Source organism: Panthera uncia (assembly GCF_023721935.1).
Source record: "Panthera uncia isolate 11264 chromosome A3 unlocalized genomic scaffold, Puncia_PCG_1.0 HiC_scaffold_11, whole genome shotgun sequence".
In the NCBI taxonomy this organism is placed as follows: Eukaryota; Metazoa; Chordata; class Mammalia; order Carnivora; family Felidae; genus Panthera; species Panthera uncia.
Window position 1 is genome coordinate 87,382,867 of NW_026057578.1, and position 18,731 is coordinate 87,401,597.

Here is an 18,731-nt window from a genome sequence, read left to right on the forward strand (position 1 = left end):
GACCTTAAAAAAAGAACCAACACCTTTGTTTGGTGTTGTCAGTTATGAGCAGTTAAAGCAAGGTAGTCCCTAAAAGGATTCACCGTCTCTCACACATACTCTTCTACTACAATGCTATTCCCCCATTTACCCCAAAGGAAAAAAAATCCTGCCCCAAGAGCTGTGGGCATGGAGTAGAAATCAATTCAATGAAACTCAATTCCAACCATTTCCTCTGACACCCTCGTCATGGAATTTAGAGTCAGATGGACCTGGATTTGAATTCAGACACTTCACTAGCTGTAAACAAACCACCTAGCTCTCCAGATGCAGTTTCCTTGTCTGTGAAGTGGGAATAACAGCAAGACTGTGGGGATCAAGAAGATAGCATCAATATGCACCCTGCACGGTGCCTGTGCTATAACAGGGTTGGGGAGAGGACCATCCCTCTTTCTTGTCCATTTCTTCAGAAACTGGAGGAATAAGTTTCTGGAGAAACAGAATTCTGAAACTAGAGAAACAGAATTCACTTCAGCAAATAGGTTTGTGCCTACAACGTGCTAGGCACTGTGGCAGGCATGGCTGATGGATAAAAAGACAAAGTGCTGATTTTATCTGGAAGCTGATAGAGTGATCTGGAAGCTGAATCCTGGACCCAGTTTTGCCTTTTGTGCAAATCACTCCCCACTTAGTTGGGCCTCAATGTCCTTCCTTTTTAGTACAAGAAAGGGCTTTGGCTAGTTTGCCAACGGCCCGATCAGCTCTAAAGTACTCTAAGTGGGTAGAACACAAACTACCGTCATTGCATGAGGGTTGTTCTTCTCTGATCATTCCCCCTTCTTCCCTCTATCCTTACCCATCCTTACAGCTGACAGTCCCCCAAGGGGCCCATACTAACTGGCCCCTCTCTCTTCTCTCACAGCGTTTTCTTTCTGCCTAATCTCACCCACTCCTTCCCTTCATAGGCTTTCCTCTCTTTGAAGGTTGTCTGCAGAGGAGAGCTTCCTCTAAGGAGCCTTCCTGATTCTCTGAAGTTATACTCTCTGCACTTCATACTCCCATAGAATCTTCCCCGTCATGAGATTGTGAGTTCCCAATGGGAAGAAACTGTGTTCTTCATTCCTTTGTACCCCTCATTAACCCCGCACATAAAATAGGCCTCAAACAAACAGATGTTTGTTGACTTCAGTCTAATTGAAGAGCATAGGATTTCAGAGAAAGTCTTAAAAGCAGCGTACAAACAAAAAAGTTAGGAAACAGTAGGTAACTGCAAAGTGCAATGTGTGTTGCCAGCATATATGGTGCCTCCCTGTGTGACTGTGCATTGCACGAAGAGAGGAACAAACAACAACCTTGTTTGCTCTTGGCCTGTCAGGTGCAAGGGGAGGCGGGAGGAGTAGATGAGGGGAGGAACAGGTGTGGGTTGGAGCTGAGACAGCCGGGCAGGGGGGAGGAGGTGTGTGGCTTCCCCACAGTAGCCTCGGGCCCTCTCATCCTGTGGGCTGGGCTTGACTTAAGGCCTGATGTGTGTGTGCCCTGCATTGTAGCTCCCAAGACCTGCACTTGCCCCCACTTAGCACCTTTCTTCTGGACGCAAAAACTTTGGAAAGTCGAGAGAGCAGGAGAGATGGAGAGACCCTGCACAAGAGAGGGCAAAAGGAGAAAAGGGACAAGAATTCTCAAGGATGTTGGGAGTAAGGGCAGCAGAGGGGCTCCCCCATAACACATCTCCATCTTTCCAGATCCCCAGGAGCTCTGGGATCCTGACAAGGGGTCAAAATGTTGGTGTCTACAGCTGTGCTTCTTCCCTCAATCCAGAGAAAGAAACCCATTCTCTACCTAAGTGGCATAACCCAAGTGCAAAGCCTAAGTGATCAGTAAATATCAGCAATTATTATTATTACCATTTCCCCCCCTCCTTTTCCTCCTCTCTACGTTTCACACCTATAGGCAAGTATAGATTTAAAAAAAGAATATCATTATGTCCACCACCACGTACTGTATCAAATATTTTTACTACAGTTGTTTCGTTTTAAGAGATAAAAGATTACACAAAATTGATGGCCTGTGTGCCCTCCCTACTCCTGTTCCCTTCCTCCTCCCCAGAGCTCACCCTTAGTTATATTTTTCATGCTCAAGAATGTCTTTATACTCATACCACATATTTATGGCTTAAGTTATACATGTTTCAAACCATTTTATAAATAGTGTAGTGGCTTTATATTGTGTCAACTTGGCTAAGCTAGGACTACGTTTCCCAGAATTTCCTTCCCTGCATGGTTCTGGGCTAGGGCTGGCCACAGGAGAAATCTGCATGCTACAGATTGGCAACAGAAGTGAAGTAGCAGCTGTCATGTTTACACTGTGGAAGGCAGGCCCTGTGGTGGCTCATGCATTATGACAGATTTGCTGGCTCACCTTGCTGGTGGGGGAAATGGGAGAAAGCAGATGGGCACAAAGCTCCTTTATTTCCCATCAGAGCCTCTACAGTTTCCCCCAACTCCTGGGCTAGTTGTGGAGTTAGTTCTAAAACAAAGGACCAGATTCTTCTGCAGGTCACCTGAATTAACAAAGTTAGAGGCTTAGAGGCGGTGTGAGACTGAAACAGTTTCTAGCTCATTCTTGCTCTTCTTCCTGGGTTCCAATTTGTCCTTGCTCCCCCATTTCACATCCATCTTTCCTTCCCCACTGCCTGCCAGATTATCCATTGATTCTGTGATCGAATTAGATTTAAAGGCATAAATGACCCTTGCCAAGGATTACCAAGGGCTACCAGGGGTATAGGGATCACTAGTACTCCATGTCACAGAATGGGAGAAAAATGATCACCTGTAGACAATTGTAATTTGGTGCCTATAGAAGTCAGTGCTTTGATTGACCAAGTAGTTGCTTGAATATAATTAGAATAAGATTGGTGGATTGTTAAAATGCCCTGAAGAACTTGGGGAAAGAATATGATGAGTTGGGGCTCTAAATTCCCATCTCAAGGTCAATGTAAGGGACCTGAAATTTTCTACAGCTGACGGAAGAATTTCTTTTACATTCAAGAAGAGTGGCAACAGGCTCAAGCTTATGGAATCTACTGGTCTTACCATGTATCCTGAAGCAGCTGGCCTGAGAGAACAATAGAATGACCTTTTCAAGACTCAGTTACGGAACTACCTGCATGGCAACACCTTGCAGGGCTTAGGTAATGTCCTTCAGGATGCAAGATGTTCTCTAAATCAGCAACTGATGTATACTGCTGTTTCTCCCAAAGCAGTGGTTCGTGGATCAAGAAGCAGAGGTTAGAAATGAGAACAGCTTCCCTCAATAAAACACACAGTGCTTCTCTAGCAAAAATGTTGCTTTCTGTCTCTGAAACATTGAGTTCTGCTGATCTAAAAGTATTAGTTCCCGGGGCCCCTGAGTGGCTCAGTCCGTTGAGCTTCCGACTCCGCCTCAGGTCATGATCTCACGGTCTGTGAGTTCGAGCCCCGCGTTGGGCTTTGTGCTGACAACTCGGAGCCTGGAGCCTGCTTCAGATTCCGTGTCTCCCTCTCTGGCCCTCCCCCATTCATACTCTGTCTCTCTCTGTCTCAAAAATAAACATTAAAAAAAAAAATAAAAGTATTAGTTCCCAAAAGAGAAATATTCCCACAGAGAACACAGCAGTGGTTGCACTCAACTGGATGTTGAGTCTGGTCCCGGCTACTTTGAACTTCTCTTGCCAGTGAATCAACAGGCAAAAAAGAAGTTTACTGTATTGTCTGGGGTGACTAGTCTTGACTTCCAAAGGGGAGAATGGGGAGCCTCTTGGCATTCCCATTTCCTGTGATTAATGTCAATGGAAAAACTGCTACAACCCAATACAGGAAGAAGTGTTAATAGTCCAGACCAGAAATAAACGTCACCTCACCAAGAAGAGAATATGAAATGGGAAGTGGGAGAGGATTTATAAATACCAGCTAAATCAACACAATCAGCTGCAGAAATGAGTATGAAACTTTTCTTCTTATTTCAATGTAAATATTTTTGCGTTTTAATAAAAAAATTTCTTTCCCCTCCCCATTCCTCTACTGTCTGAATAAGTTTTTAACATTATTTGTCAGTAATTAATTTACAGGATATCACAGGAGAAATGTGACTCAGCGATAAGAGAAATGAACAACACTGAACTATGAATAAAGAGACTTTATATCCTCTTTTGGCAGGGAGAATTAAGAATGCACTTTTTATTTCTCCATATGGTTAACCAATTATCTGATAGGCTTTCATTGTGCAAGGGATAGATGCATCATGTTAAGTAGAGGCACAATTGGCTATCATTGGCTTTTAAACTTCATTTCAAAGTTAAGTGTAGTGAAAAGGGGTATTTATGGATGCCAAGTTGACAAAGGGTGGGCTGTGGTGGCTTTGTACTGTGCCAACTTAGCTATGTTGGAATCCTACTTCCTAGAATTCCCTTTCCTGTAGGGTACTGGGCTGGAGTTGGCCATAGGAGAAATTTGCATGAGATATGAAAAGTAGAAGTGAAGCAGCCATGTTTATACTTGGAAGGTTGTTATAGGGTCAGGGCTCTCCATTCTGTTCCACTGGCCCATTCATCTATCCCTATACCAATATCACACCGTGTTTATCACTCCAGCTTTGTAAGAAGTGTTGCTATTGGGTAAGGCGAGTTCTTTCATCTTGTTCATTTTATTCATACTGTCTTAGATATTCTTGGTGCTTCCTTATACTGTTTTTTGAATCAATTTGTCAAGTTGTACCATTCCATAAATTTTAAAAATTCTCATTTCATTTCATTTTAAGATAATTTGGAGAAGAATTGTCATCTTTTGACATTGAGTCTTCCTATCCATATATTCAAGTCTTATTTCATGTCCTTCAATACTAACTTTCTCTTTAAACATTTTGCACATCTCTTAAGTTTATTCCTATGTATCTTATAGTTTATGAGGCAGTTACAAGTGAGATATATTTTCAACTACATTTGCTAATAATATTTACCTTTACCAATTCTTATATACTGATCATGTTTCCAGAAAACTTTCTCTGTGGATTTGCATCAACTTTCTCTGTAGACAATCATATTGTCTACAAATAAGAGTAATTTGGTCTCTCCCTTTCTAATTCTTATATCTTTCTTTTTGCGTCTTATTGCATTGGCTAAGATTGTCAGTACAATGATAAATAGACTCTATGGTAGTGGATATATATGTCTTATTCCTGACTTTAATTGGCACTGCTTCTGCAGTCTCATTTCTAAATATGATCTTTGCAGTAGGTTTTTACCCTTTAGTTTGGTAAAAGGTATAATTTTTAAATGAATTTATGTTGAATTTTATAAAAAAATTTTTCTAGACCTATAAGATCATTATAGTTTTTTTCTTCAACCTGTTTATATGCAATACCACTTTGATGACAACCTTTTACCCTTAAGTTTACTAAAACTTTACATTTTTAAATGATTGTAGAAAATTGATCAAATGCTCCTTCTGCATCTATTAAGAATGTTATATATTTTTCTTTTATCTGTTAATATGGTGTATTCCATTTGTGTGTATGTGTGTGTGAAACTCTGTTTTAATAAGATTGAACCCTTTTCAGTATTCCTAAGCTGTAAACATTGGGAAACTGAAGTATCAAAGGAAACACATCAAGGATCATCTGTAACAGAGAAAAATCTTAAAATTTCTTATTGTCTTTATACAATCAATGCATAATATTTAAGTAAAGCTGAATTCCTTATTAGGCATTTTTGCATATGCTGCCTTCTCCCTATCTTTATGTGCCTTTATCTTTTCTTTGGCTTTCAACAGTTCTGCCTGGATAGCTTTATTTTCCAGTGCTATCTCCTGAGCTTTCTTAAGATCAGTCAATGCTTGGGGCACCTGGGTGGCTCAGTCGATTAAGCATCCAACTTCAGCTCAGGTAAAATCTCATGGTCCATGAGTTCAAGCCCCACATCAGGCACTGTGCTGATAGCTCAGAGCCTGGAGCCTGCTTCAGATGGGTTCTGTATCTCCCTCTCTCTCTGCCCCTACCTTGCTCCTGGTCTGTCTCTCTCCCTCTCTCAAAAATAAATAAATGCTAAAAACAAAAACAAAAAGATCAGCCAATGCTTGATCTATTCTTTTAATCCTTGCCATCCCTGAGCTCTATAGTACCATGATTTGGTATTTGATGGGTCTATTTCAAGAGCCTCCAAACAACTGCCAATTGTTCCCTGCCAACTTGACATCTTCAGTTTACAAGCACCAATATTCAGCTCGCAGCTTAAAGCTGTCGGTGCAGCTTCAATCTATCTGCTTTCTCAATAAGTCTTTGAACCTTCCACATATCTTAAAACTTTCATATATTTTTTTAATGGCCATCTCCCAGTTCTGGAATTTGAAGAAAAGTATTTCCAATATTTTTAAGTCTTCTGTTATTAGTAACATTTTATCTACATCTTTTAAATCTATATCTGCATCCTCAGGGAAACCTGGATGACTGTCATTAGAACCATCTTTTGGAGATATGCTCCAATCATCCCCTTCCTTCAATTCTTTGCATTCTGCAATAACACACAATTTGGCAGGTTTTACACCTTTCACTTCTACATTTTCCAGTATCCTTGCCACACCCATTCCTTTAATTACTTGGCCAAGTATCACATGTTTCCCATCCAAATGAGGAGAGGGAAACTGTTGTGATAAAGAACTGAGAACCATTTGTATTTGCAACCTGCATTTTCCATGCTCGATAAATCTTCCTGATCATGCTTATAATAAAAATTTTCATCCTCAAATTTTTCACCGTAAATACTTTCTCGACCTGTCACATTTTGATTTGAGAAGTCTCCACCCTGAATCATAAATTTCTTAATAATCTGATGGAAAGGGCATCCTTCAAAATGGAGAGGTTTCCCAGTGGTGGGTCCAATACCTTTGTCTCCTGTACACATGCACAAAATTTTTCTGCAGTTTTGGGTACAATATCTGCAAGCAATTCTAAGACAATTCAACCAACTTGTTCCCCTCCAACGTCCACCTCAGAAAAGACTTGGGAGTTACTAGGGTTGGAGGGCTGAGTTTGGGGGGATGGGTGCGGCATTTTGAATTGCAGATGTACTTGAGTGGGAACTCAGAGAACCTCTTGGACACCTGGCAGCGCGACCCGAAAGCCTGTTAATATGGTATATTCCTTAAGAGATTTTATGATGTTGAAATTCCTTACCTTTTCAGGACAAACCCTACTTGATTATGATTATTTTTATATAAACGACCAAATTCAAATTGCTAAGATTTGACTTAACATCTTAGCACTTTAGCATCATAGGATAATTGGTTTATGATTTTTGTCTTGAATGGAATAATCTCTATTTTATTTCCAGCCTACTCTGTCATCATTCCAAATAATTTTTATCATACCTTTTCTCTTTTTACTCTTGATAAATCTTCATAGTGGTTTGTTTATTTTATTATCTCTTCCAAAGAACCATTTTGGATTTTGTTGATCTTCTCAACTGTACCATCTTTTTCTATTAACTGTATCTTTTTTTTTCTATTTCATTACTTTTTGTTCTTATCTGAATTTTCCCTCTATTTTCTTTAGCTTTTTCCCCTATTGGTTTTTTCCTACATACTTATGTTGAACACAATTCATTTATTGCTAGTCTTTATTTTTATTGTAGCTTTTTGTTACAGAAATTTTAAAATATAAACAAAAGCAAAAAAACTACTATAATGAAACTCCATACACTCATCAGCCAGTTTCAACAATTTTCAACTCATTGCCAACCATGTGTTGGCCAATCACCCATCCCAGATTGCTTTGAAGCAAATTCTGATGCCATATATTTTCATGTGTAAATAGTGCAGCAGGTTTTTCTAAAACATAAGGACTTATTATATACAACCTAAACAATTATCACTAACATACCTTAAAAATATACCATCACAGGGGCGCCTGGGTGGCTCAGTGGGTTAAGTGTCCAACTTTGGCTCCGGTCATGATCTCGCGGTTTATGAGTTCCAGCCCCACGTCCAGCTCTGTGCTGACAGCTCAGAGCCTGGAGCTGCTTCAGATTCTGTGTCTCCCCCTCTCTCTGCCCCTCCCATGCTCATGCTTTGTCTCTTTCTGTCTCTTTAAATAACCATTAAAAAAAAAATTTTAATATACCATTACAATCCCTAAAAAAATAAAACAATAATCTTTCATGTCATTCAATTTCCAGCATTCAAATTTCCTCAATTACCTCATAAATATTTATACAGTTTCTTTGACTCCTAATAAGGTCTAATAATTGCAATTGGTTAATATGTCTCTTATGACTGTTAACTTATAGGTTCTCTCTTCATCTTTTTTTTTTCTTACGATTTATTTATTGATGAAGATAGATAGTGGGGCGCCTAGGTGGCTCAGTTGGTTAAGCATCTGACTCTTGGGTCAGCTCAGGTCATGATCTCATGGTTTGAGGGATTGAGCCACACGTCGGGCTCTGCACTGTTAGGTGTGGGATTCTCTCTCTCCCTCTCTCTATGCCCCCTCCCTTTCCCTCTCTCTCTCTGTACTCTGGATTTTGTGATTGCATCCCTGTGGTGTTTAAACATGTTGCTCTGGTCACTGTATTTCCTGTGACTTGGTAGTTAGATCTAAAGACTTGATCAGATTCAGGTTTGTGATAATAAGGACCACTGATGATCATTGCCACTATCCTTTATGCTGTTTTCTGTCCTGTCATTTTTGGTTGTCTGAAGTTTTTTTTTCCAGTAGATTCTTCAGGCAGAGATCGTGAGAACAGTATTTTCATATATATATATATATATATATATATATATATATATATATATATATATAGTTCTTCACTAAAACATCTTAAAGAGCAAATTCAAGAACCATGAGTTAGGAAAGCTATCTTGACCAACCATCTCTTTCTGGTTTAGAAACACTCATCTCAGTTAAACATAGGGTAAGGTTCTCTTTCATGTTGTGTGAATGCTATTTGATTTGGACTTTTTTTCTCCAATTTCTTTGTATTTTCTGTTTACGGTTCTTTTTTAAAAAAATTTGTCTCCTTTATTACCTTCTAGAAAAATGATAAAAATTTCCATATCCACACTGCTCCCCTTTTAAGACCCTTTGCTGTTTTGGGGACACCTGGGTGGCTCAGTCAGTTAAACATCTGACTCTTGATCTCCGCTCAGGTCATGATCTCACAGTTTGTGAGTTCGAGTCCTGCTTGGGGCTCTGCACTGACAGTGCTTGGGATTCTCTCTTCCTCTCTCTCTGTCCCTCCCCTTCTCTCTCTCTCTCTCAAAATAAATAAATGAACTTTAAAAAAATAAAAATCAATTTCTAGTCTTTGAAAAATAAAATAAACCCTTTGCTGGTTTTCAAAGCATGTATTGTATTTCTGTTCTTTTAGTCTTTGTCCATGAATTTTTAATATACAATCTTAACTATTATTTTTGCTACTAACAAATAAAATTAGTCAATATTTTTAATTCTTCTCCTGTTCATGACAATAACCTTTTAACAGGCCCATTGTTTAATATGCCCAATTTTATTATTGCTGTTGAAATTTTAATTTTGTAATTTAAAAACATTATTCTTAATAATTAATAGTTCATGAAAATTTATTGACAGATTAAAAAACCTCTATGCTTTTTTGTGTGTGCCTTTTGAGTTTTGTTTTTTCTTGCTAATCTACTCTTTAACATGTCTCTTATAAAGAAGGGTCTTTGGGTAGCAAACTCTTTTGGTCTTTGTATGTCTGAAAATGCTTCATTTTTACCTCTCTCTTGAATAAGAGTTTAATATGTTAAATGACATAAAATTGTCACTTTATGTTTATGTTTAGTATTATGATATATAATTATAGTTATCCAAATTATAGGATATAAACTTCTAGGTGGATAATCTCTCTCGGTACATTGAAGAGACGTCTCCATTGTCTTTTTTCCCACTTTTTTCTGTTGTTGTATTACCATCTTTAAGTTTAAGTGTGAAGTCCAGAGGTATTAAATTCATTCACATGGTTGTAGAACCATCATCCCTATCAATCCCCGTGACTCTTCATCTTGTATAACTGAAACTCTTTACCCATTAGATGGTAACTCCCTGTACTCCCCTTCACCGTCTCCTGGAAACCACCATTATACATTGTCTTTATGATTTTGAACATGTACTTCATATAAACGGAATCATATAGTATTTGTCATTCTGTGCTTACTTTACTGAGTATATTGTCCTCAAGTTTCATCCATGTTATAGTGTATGGCAGAATTTCTTTCCTTTTTAAGGCTGAATAATATTCCATTGTGTGTGTATACCACATTTTGCTAATCCATTCAACCACTGATGAACACAGGTTGCTTCCATGTTTTAGCTATTGTGAATAATGCTTCTGTGAACATGGGTGTACAAATATCTCTTCCAGACCCTGCTTTCACCTCTTTTGGGTAAAAACCAAGAAGTGGAATTGCTGGGCCATATGGTAATTCTATTTTTAATTTTTTGAGGAACTGTCATACTGTTTTCCATGGCAGCTTTACCTTTTACATTCCCATCAACAGTGCACGAGGTTTCCAATGTCTCTACATCCTCACCAGCACTTATTGTTTCCCGTCTTTTGGGTAGTGGCCATCCTACTGGGTATGAGGTGGTATCTCACTGCAGTTTTGATTTGCATTTCCCTAATGTTTAGCGATGTTGAACATCTTTTCACATGGTCATTGGCCATTTGCACATCGTTGGTGAAACATCTACTCAGATCCTTTGCCTATTTTTTAATTGGGTTGCTTTTTTATTATTGAATTGTAATAGTTCTTTATATATCTTAGCTACAATTGTCTTATCAGATATATGATTTACCAATATTTTCTCCCATTCTGTGGGTTGTCTTTTTACTGTGTTGATAGTGTCTTTTTTTTAAGTTTTTATTTAAATTCCAGTTAACATACAGTGTAATATTAGTTTCAGGTGTACAATATAGTGATTCAACACTTTCGTCCAACACCCAGTACTCATCACAACAAGGGCATGTTGATAGTTGTCTTTTGATGCACAAATTACTAAAAATTTTCACGAAGTCCAATTTGTCTATTTTTCCTTTTGTGTTATAGTCAGGAAATCATTGCCAAATACAATGTTGTGAAGCTTTTGTCTTATGTTTTCTTCTAAGAGTTTTATTGTTTTAGGTCTTACATTTAGGTCTTTGAGCAATTTTTAGTTAATTTTTGTATGTGGTGTTGGGTAAGGGTCCACCTTCATTATTTTGCATGTGGATATACAGTTTTCCCAGTACCATTTGTTGAAAAGACTGTTTTTTACCCACTTAATGGTCTTGGAGTCCTTGTCAAGAATCATTTGGCCATATACATAAGGGTTTAATTCTGGGCTCTCTATTCTATTCTATGGGTCTATATGTCTGCTTTATGCCAATACCATTCTGTTTTTATTACTGTATCTTTGAACTAAGTTTTGAAATCAGGAAGTAGAAGTCCTCCAGTGTTTTTCTTCTTTTTCAGTATCGATTTGGCTATACAGGGTCACTTGAAATTCCATACAAATTTTAAGATGGGTTTTCCTATTTCTGTGAAAAACATCATTGGGATTTTAATAGGCATTGAATCTACAGATCACTTTGGGTAGCACTGACATTTTAACAATATTGCCTTCCAATCCATGAACATAGAATCTATTTCCATTTGTGTCTTCTCCAATTCTTTCAGCAATGCTTTCTAGTTTTCATTGTACAAGTCTTTCACCTCCTTGGTTAATTCCTAAGTATTTTATTCATTTTGATGCTACTGTAAATGGAATTGTTTTTATAATTTGTTTTCAGATTGTTCATTGTTTGTGTATAGAAATGCAAATTATTTTCATGTGTTGACTTTGATTCTGCTACTTTGTTGAATTCATGATTTATTCTAACAGGTTTTTTTGTGTGGAATCTTTAGAGTTTTCTACATATAAAGTCATATTATCTGCAAACAGAGATATTTTACTTCTTTTTCACTTTGGATGCCTTTTATTTCTTTTTTTTTTAAGTTTATTTATTTTTGAGAGAGAGAGATAACACAAGCAGGGGAAGGGCAAAGAGAGAGGGAGAGAATCCCAAGCAGGTTCTGTGCTGTCAGCATGCAGCAGCCTGATGTGGGGCTTGATCACATGAACCATGAGATCATGACCCCAGCCAAAACTAAGAGTTGGATGCTTAACCAACTGAGCCACCCAGGCACCCCTTATTTCTTGTTGGAAATTTTTTAGTAATCTCTACATCAATGGGGGCTCAAACTCATGACTCTGAGATCAAGAGCTACATGTTCTTCCAACTGAACCAGCCAGGTGCCCCAACAGTTGTATTCTGTTTTTGTTTTTAAATTTTTTAAGTTTATTTATTTATTTTGAGAGAGACAGAGACAGCGTGAATAGGGGAATGGCAGAGAGAGAGAAGCAGAGAGAGAGAATCCCAAGCGGCCTCCATGTTGTCAGCACAGAGCTGGACACAGGGCTCGAACCCATATACCATGAGATCATAACCTGAACCCAAGTCCAACACTTAACTGACAGAGCCACCCAGGCGCCCCTTCCAGTCGTGTTCTGAATACAAGTGGTGAAAGCCTTGATCCTGATTTTAGAGGAAAAGTCTTTCATCATTGAATATAATGTTTACTATGCATTTTTATTCTATGATTCTTACTAGGTTGAGATAGTTTCCTTCTATCCCTAGTTTGTTGAGTGTTTATCATGAAAGTGTGAAATGTGCTAAATTTTATCAAATACTTTTTCTGCATCAGTTGAGATGATAATGTGTTTTACCCCCTGCATGTTGATGTGGTGAATTATATTCATCAATTTTCATATGTTGAACCATCCTTGCATTCCAGTAATAAATCCCACTTAGTCATGGTGTATAACCTTTTAATATGCTACAGAATTCTGTTTGCTAATATTTTGTTGAGGTTTTTGCACCTATGTTCATCAGGGATATTAGACTGTAGTTTTCTTGTAGTGTCTTTGTTTGGCTATCCTGTATCAGGTAATGCTGACATCACAAAAATGAGGAAGTGTTCCCTCCTCTTCAGTTTTTTAGAAAAGTTTGAGAAGGATTGTATTAGTACTTCTTGGTAGAATTCCCCTGTGAAGCCATCGGGTCCACAGGTTTTCTTTGTTTGAAGATCTCTGAATACTGATTCAATCTTCTTACTAGTTATAGGTCTATTCCAATTTTCTATTTCTTTGTGATTTAGTCTTGGTAGATTGTGTGTTTCTAGGAACTTGTCCATTTCATATAGGTTATCCAACTTTGGCATACAATTGTTCAGAGTATTGTCTCATAATCCTTTTATTTCTATAAAATTGATAATAATGTCCCATCTTCATTTCTCATTTAGTAATTTGAGTCTTGACTTTTCTTCTTAGTCCATCTAGCTAAAGGTTTGGCAATTTTGTTGATCTTTTGAAGAATCAACTTTTGGTTTCATTAATCTTCTCTATTGCTTTTCTATCCTCTATTTCATTTATCTCTGTTTTAATCTTTATTATTTCCTTCCTTCTGTTATCTTTGGTTTTAGTTTATTCTTCTTTTTCTATTTCCTTAAGTTGAAAATTATGTTGTTGATCTGAGATCTCTCTTTTGAATGTAAGCATTTATAATTATAAATTCCCCCCTTGGTAGCACTTTCATTGAATCCTATGAGTTTTGGTATGTTATGTTTCATTTTTGTTCATCTCTAAGATTTTCTCATATCCCTCATGATTTTTGTTTTTATTTATTGTTTGTTTAAAAGTGTGTGGCTTAGTTTTTTTGTGAATTTTCCAGCTTTCCTTTTTTTATTCACGTCTAACTTCATCTCATTGCTGTTGGAGGAGATACTTTTAAAATCTATATTTTAAAATCTATTGAGACTTAATTTGTGACCTAATATATAGTCTATCCTAGAAAATGTTCCATGTGCACTTGAGAAAAAAAATGTGAATTCTGTTGTTAGGTAGAGTGGTCTATATATGTCTGTTAGATTTAATAGTTTTATTGTGTTAAGTCTTCTATTTCCCTACTTATCTTCTGTCTGGTTGTTCTATACGTTATTGTGAGTAGGTTATAGAACCCTCCGGCTTTTACTGTAAAACTATGCATTTGTCCCTTCAATTCTATCAGTTTTTGCTTCATATATTTTGGTCCGTCACAAAGTACGTAACTATTTGCATTAAACTTCTTGCTATGTTGAACTTTATGTAATATATAATGTCCTTATTTGTCTCCTATAACATTTTTTGGTTTATAATCTATTTTGCCTGATATTAGTATATCCACACCTGCTCTTTTTTGGTTACTATTTGCATATAATATCATATTCTATTGTCCCACTTTCAATTTCCTTGTGTCTTTGGATCTCCAGTGAGATATAGTGTTGATATAATAGATTTGGAGCATTTGTTTTTATCTATCTATAAATATGCCCTTTTTGTCCCCATATACACAATAACAATTTTATCTTTAGGCACCAGACCAAAGTGATAGCGAAAGTGAGGAGGAGTTTGGCAAATGATTGTAGGTGCTTCTATTCCCCTACCCTTTGGGCGAACAAATATGAGGAACATCCTTCTGAGGAACATCCTCTCTGGAGGACATAACTAGGTATCTCCCGCTGGAGGGGATAGAAGTTGCTTTCATCTCTACTTTCAGCAAAAGGTACTTGTAGTTTTTGACTGCAGGAGTCAAATTCTGTAATATTTAACTTTCTTTTACAAATATAACAAATGTAAAATTAAACCATGATGCTACGGAATGTTAAGCCAACCCAAATAAGGATTTCATAATTTGATAAATCTGACTGAAGTAAATTTTCAATAGAGATAATACAAACTAAGAAAAAGATCTACCAACAGTCATAAAATGGATACTACTAATAAAAAAAGAACAGAATATTACATTTAAATATTTACACTGAAATCAAAAAACATCAAATTTACAAAGGATACAGAGCTTCACATCTACAAAGAAATAAACTAAGACTCAAAAGATTAAATGATGGAAATACTTTAGTGTAGAGAAAAGCTTGTGTCAAACCCTAGTTTTGTCATTTACCAGCTGAGTGATCTTGGCTATTGTTAATCAGCTTCTCAGAGTTTTAATTTCCTCACCTGTACAAAGTAAAGGTATTATTTTATTTACAAAGTGGCTATTAAGATTTAATATGATAAAATACCTAGTTCAGTTTCTCAAAGCCTAACAACTGCTCAATAATTATTATGATCTTACCCAAAGTCACAAAACCTGTTGGCAGAGCTGGTACTGGAACCCAGGTGTCTTGACTATTGGTTGATATACTGCCCTTTCCAAGGCTGCACTGTTTCAAGGCTTACATTTAAGTCATGTTAAAACTAAGATTCAACTCCATTGGTATACAATATGGATGGACATATGCATATGACTTCAACTAAACCAAGGTCAAGGTCTGATCTTTGTGAATAAATTGATTGGCCATATTTCATTCAGCCCCATCTTCAGAAAGTCACTTCCATGACCTGAGTAAGAGTGAATCAGGTATGATACTAAACTGTTTATTAAACCACTTCTACGTAATTATCTCTCTTTAACCTATTTCTGTTCTCTTTGGAGGACATAACTAGATTAATTCCAAAGTTCACCTTTGATATTTTTATGTTCATACACGAAGTACAGCACATTGATAGACCATTATATAAAGGGAATTTGTGAATCTTGGGGCGCCTGGGTGGCTCAGTCGGTTAAGCGGCCGACTTCGGCTCAGGTCATGATCTCGCGGTCTGTGAGTTCGAGCCCCGAGTCGGGCTCTGTGCTGACAGCTCAGAGCCTGGAGTCTGTTTCAGATTCTGTGTCTCCCTCTCTCTGACCCTCCCCTGTTCATGCTCTGTCTCTCCCTGTCTCAAAAATAAATAAAACGTTAAAAAAAAAAAAATTCAGACCTAAATGTAAAAGCTAAAATAACAAGGAAAAAAAAAAATAACAGGAGAGTATCTTCATGACTAGGGGCAGGGAAAGGTTTCTTTTAAAGGACACAAAAGCAGATAATTAAACTTTATTAAAATTGGTAATTTTTGTTCATAAAAAGACCAACAATAAAAGAATGAAAAGGCAGACCCCAGAATGGGAGAAGATATTTTCTTCTCTTTACAGTGCAACAAAGAACTTGATCCCAAAATATCTATCTATATGTAAACCATCTTACAAATTAATAAAGAAAAGATAGTAACCCAATGTAAAAATAAGCAAAGCACTTAACAGGCACTTCACACAAAAAAGGATATCCAAGTGGTTGATAAACTTATGAAAAGATGCTGAACATAAACATCTTCAGGGAAATAATTGCAAATTAAAACCACATTTTGCTAAATGACACATAGCTAAGAGATTTAAATGTAGACAGTCTGTTAGCCTCTCTTGCTCTTTTTACTAATATTTAAATTGAGAATATTAATACCTGTCCTTAGAGGAATTTATAGCCTAAGTGAAATAACAGAAAACAGATAACTATGTACTGAACAGTGAATTGTGTACTAACTCCAGAGCTAGAGACACAGTGAGTACATTCTTTACCAAAAAATCAGCACAAATAGACTTAAAATGTTCTTAAGCCTTCCATCTTTTTCCAACAAGTTTTTTCTTGTTCTTTGTCAACTCCCCCTAATTCCAGGATGCCTGCTGCCGCAGATTAGCCCATTGAGAGTCTCAGTGCATAAAGTGACACAAACCAGACCCTTGGCCCTATAAATCTGTCCTCATCCTATCTCTCACTGAACACTTTTAAGAAGTTTAGCCCAACACATCTACCAATGTAAATAGCCTCTCTCCTCCCCATAATAGTTACCATTTAACTAAAAACACCATCTCATTTAATTCGTGTACCAATCCCATCAGGTGAGTATTATTTTCTCACTTAATAAATCGGTCCCATTTTACAAGAAATTAGAGGCTTGGAGTGAATAATCCACTTATCCAAAGTCACAGAAATGACAGATTTTTAAAAAATTAATGTTACATTATTTTTTTAGTATATACGCAATCAGGGGATGTAGACAACAGTAAATTTTTAATTAGGATGAAGAATGAAATTTATAATTGTAATCTAGACCTAGAGAAAAGCTAAGATTTACTGAACATTAGATAGATTTTTTTAATATTTAAAAAAAAATGCAATTTTTCACTTATTATTTTTCAGTCACTATGCCAGCTACCAAAGATACCAAGATAAGACTTCATAAATACCATCACCTTGGTCATTGGTTCTCAATGTACAGTTCCGAGATCAACAGCATCAGCATCACCTAAGAAACTGTTTAAAATTAATATTTTTAAGCAGCACCTACGTTACTGAATCAGAAACTCTCAGCATGGTGCCCAGTAATCTGTGTTATGAATGTTGGAGGTGATCCTGATGCATGAGAAGCACTGCCCTAAATCATCACTCTAGTCTCCCAGGTGAGGAAATTTAGGAGGTGACTTGAGAGTATGGATCAAAACAAAGATTTGCTAGAAACCAGTCTCCACTATGCCAATAATAGAAATGATGGAGATGTAAATATAGGTTTATCCAACTCCAAAATCCACATTTTTTTTAAAGTTTATCTATTTAAGAGAGAGAGAGAGAGTGTGTGCACACACAGGAGAGAAAGAAGCCCCAAATCCCAAGCAGGCTCCATTGTCAGCACAGAGCCCGACATGGAACTTGATCCTACAGACCATGAGATCATGACCTGAGCCAAAATCAAGAGTCAGATGCCCAACCAACTGAGCCCCCCAGGTGCCCCCCCCAAATCCACATTTTCTATCCCTGTGCTCCACTGACCCCTAACAGCATGAGCTGTTATTGTCTTTATGGGTCTGAAGAAGTGGGTGCCCATGTCCCTCCTCATAGGCATGTTGTTGGTACCTTGATACTGCTATTGGCGTGGGGGGGGGGGGGGAGTCCTGGGGGGGTGACATAGCCCCTCCCTCTTAGAGAAAAATCTCCTTAAAAACAAATATGTTGAGAAATGGAGTGGTGTGTGTAGGATTTGGGAGTTATGGGGGGAAGGGGTCCTCCAGAACTTTCACTTGATTGCCCCAGTAAGTCTGACCTCAGGTAAGTTAGACACTGTCTTCTGAGTTTGCATCTCACCCATCCTTCCCCAGAGCTGTCACTGTGTTCCCTCATCTCTGACTTAGCCCCCCCACCCACCCACCACAGTAAGGCTACACTGGGACTATCTGGACCACCCACTGATGATTTCACCCACAGTCTCAGCTTCCAGGCTGCTTGGGGTACTGTCCAGAAGGTGGGGCCAGTATTCGCTGAGTGGAAACGACAGAGGACAGGTAGCTGCTCACTCCAGCAACGTTCCCCTGGTCCCCCACCTGGCAGAGCAGACAGAGGCATATTTGTGTCCTAAATAGCTGATGCCTGTTGACAATGACATGGAACTGCCTTCGATTGAGTAGTTTCAATGTTAGGCATTGATTTGAGGAGGCAGAATGCAGTAGGAGCCCGGGAAGCAAGAAGTCCTCGGAGCTCCACAATCCCAGCACAACGATCACCAAGCACCAGGCCAGTTCTAAATGCTTTACATGCATTAGCTTAGGTAATCCGCACAGCAACTCCGCGAGATAGCTACTATTACCATCCACGTTACAGGTAAGGAAACACAAACAGTAACTTGTAATTTGCCCAAGGACAACAGCTAGAAGTACTCATTATTCATCTGTAAACCAGGGATACAAATGCCGGCCCTACACCTACAGAACTCAAGGAGTTTTGTAG

At 37.8% G+C, this 18,731-nt stretch overlaps 1 pseudogene; it reads right to left on the reverse strand.

The window, feature by feature from the left end:
• Positions 1-5,690: 5,690 nt before the first annotated feature.
• LOC125936030 (peptidyl-prolyl cis-trans isomerase D-like) lies at positions 5,691-7,059 on the reverse strand (annotated as a pseudogene).
• Positions 7,060-18,731: the final 11,672 nt, after the last annotated feature.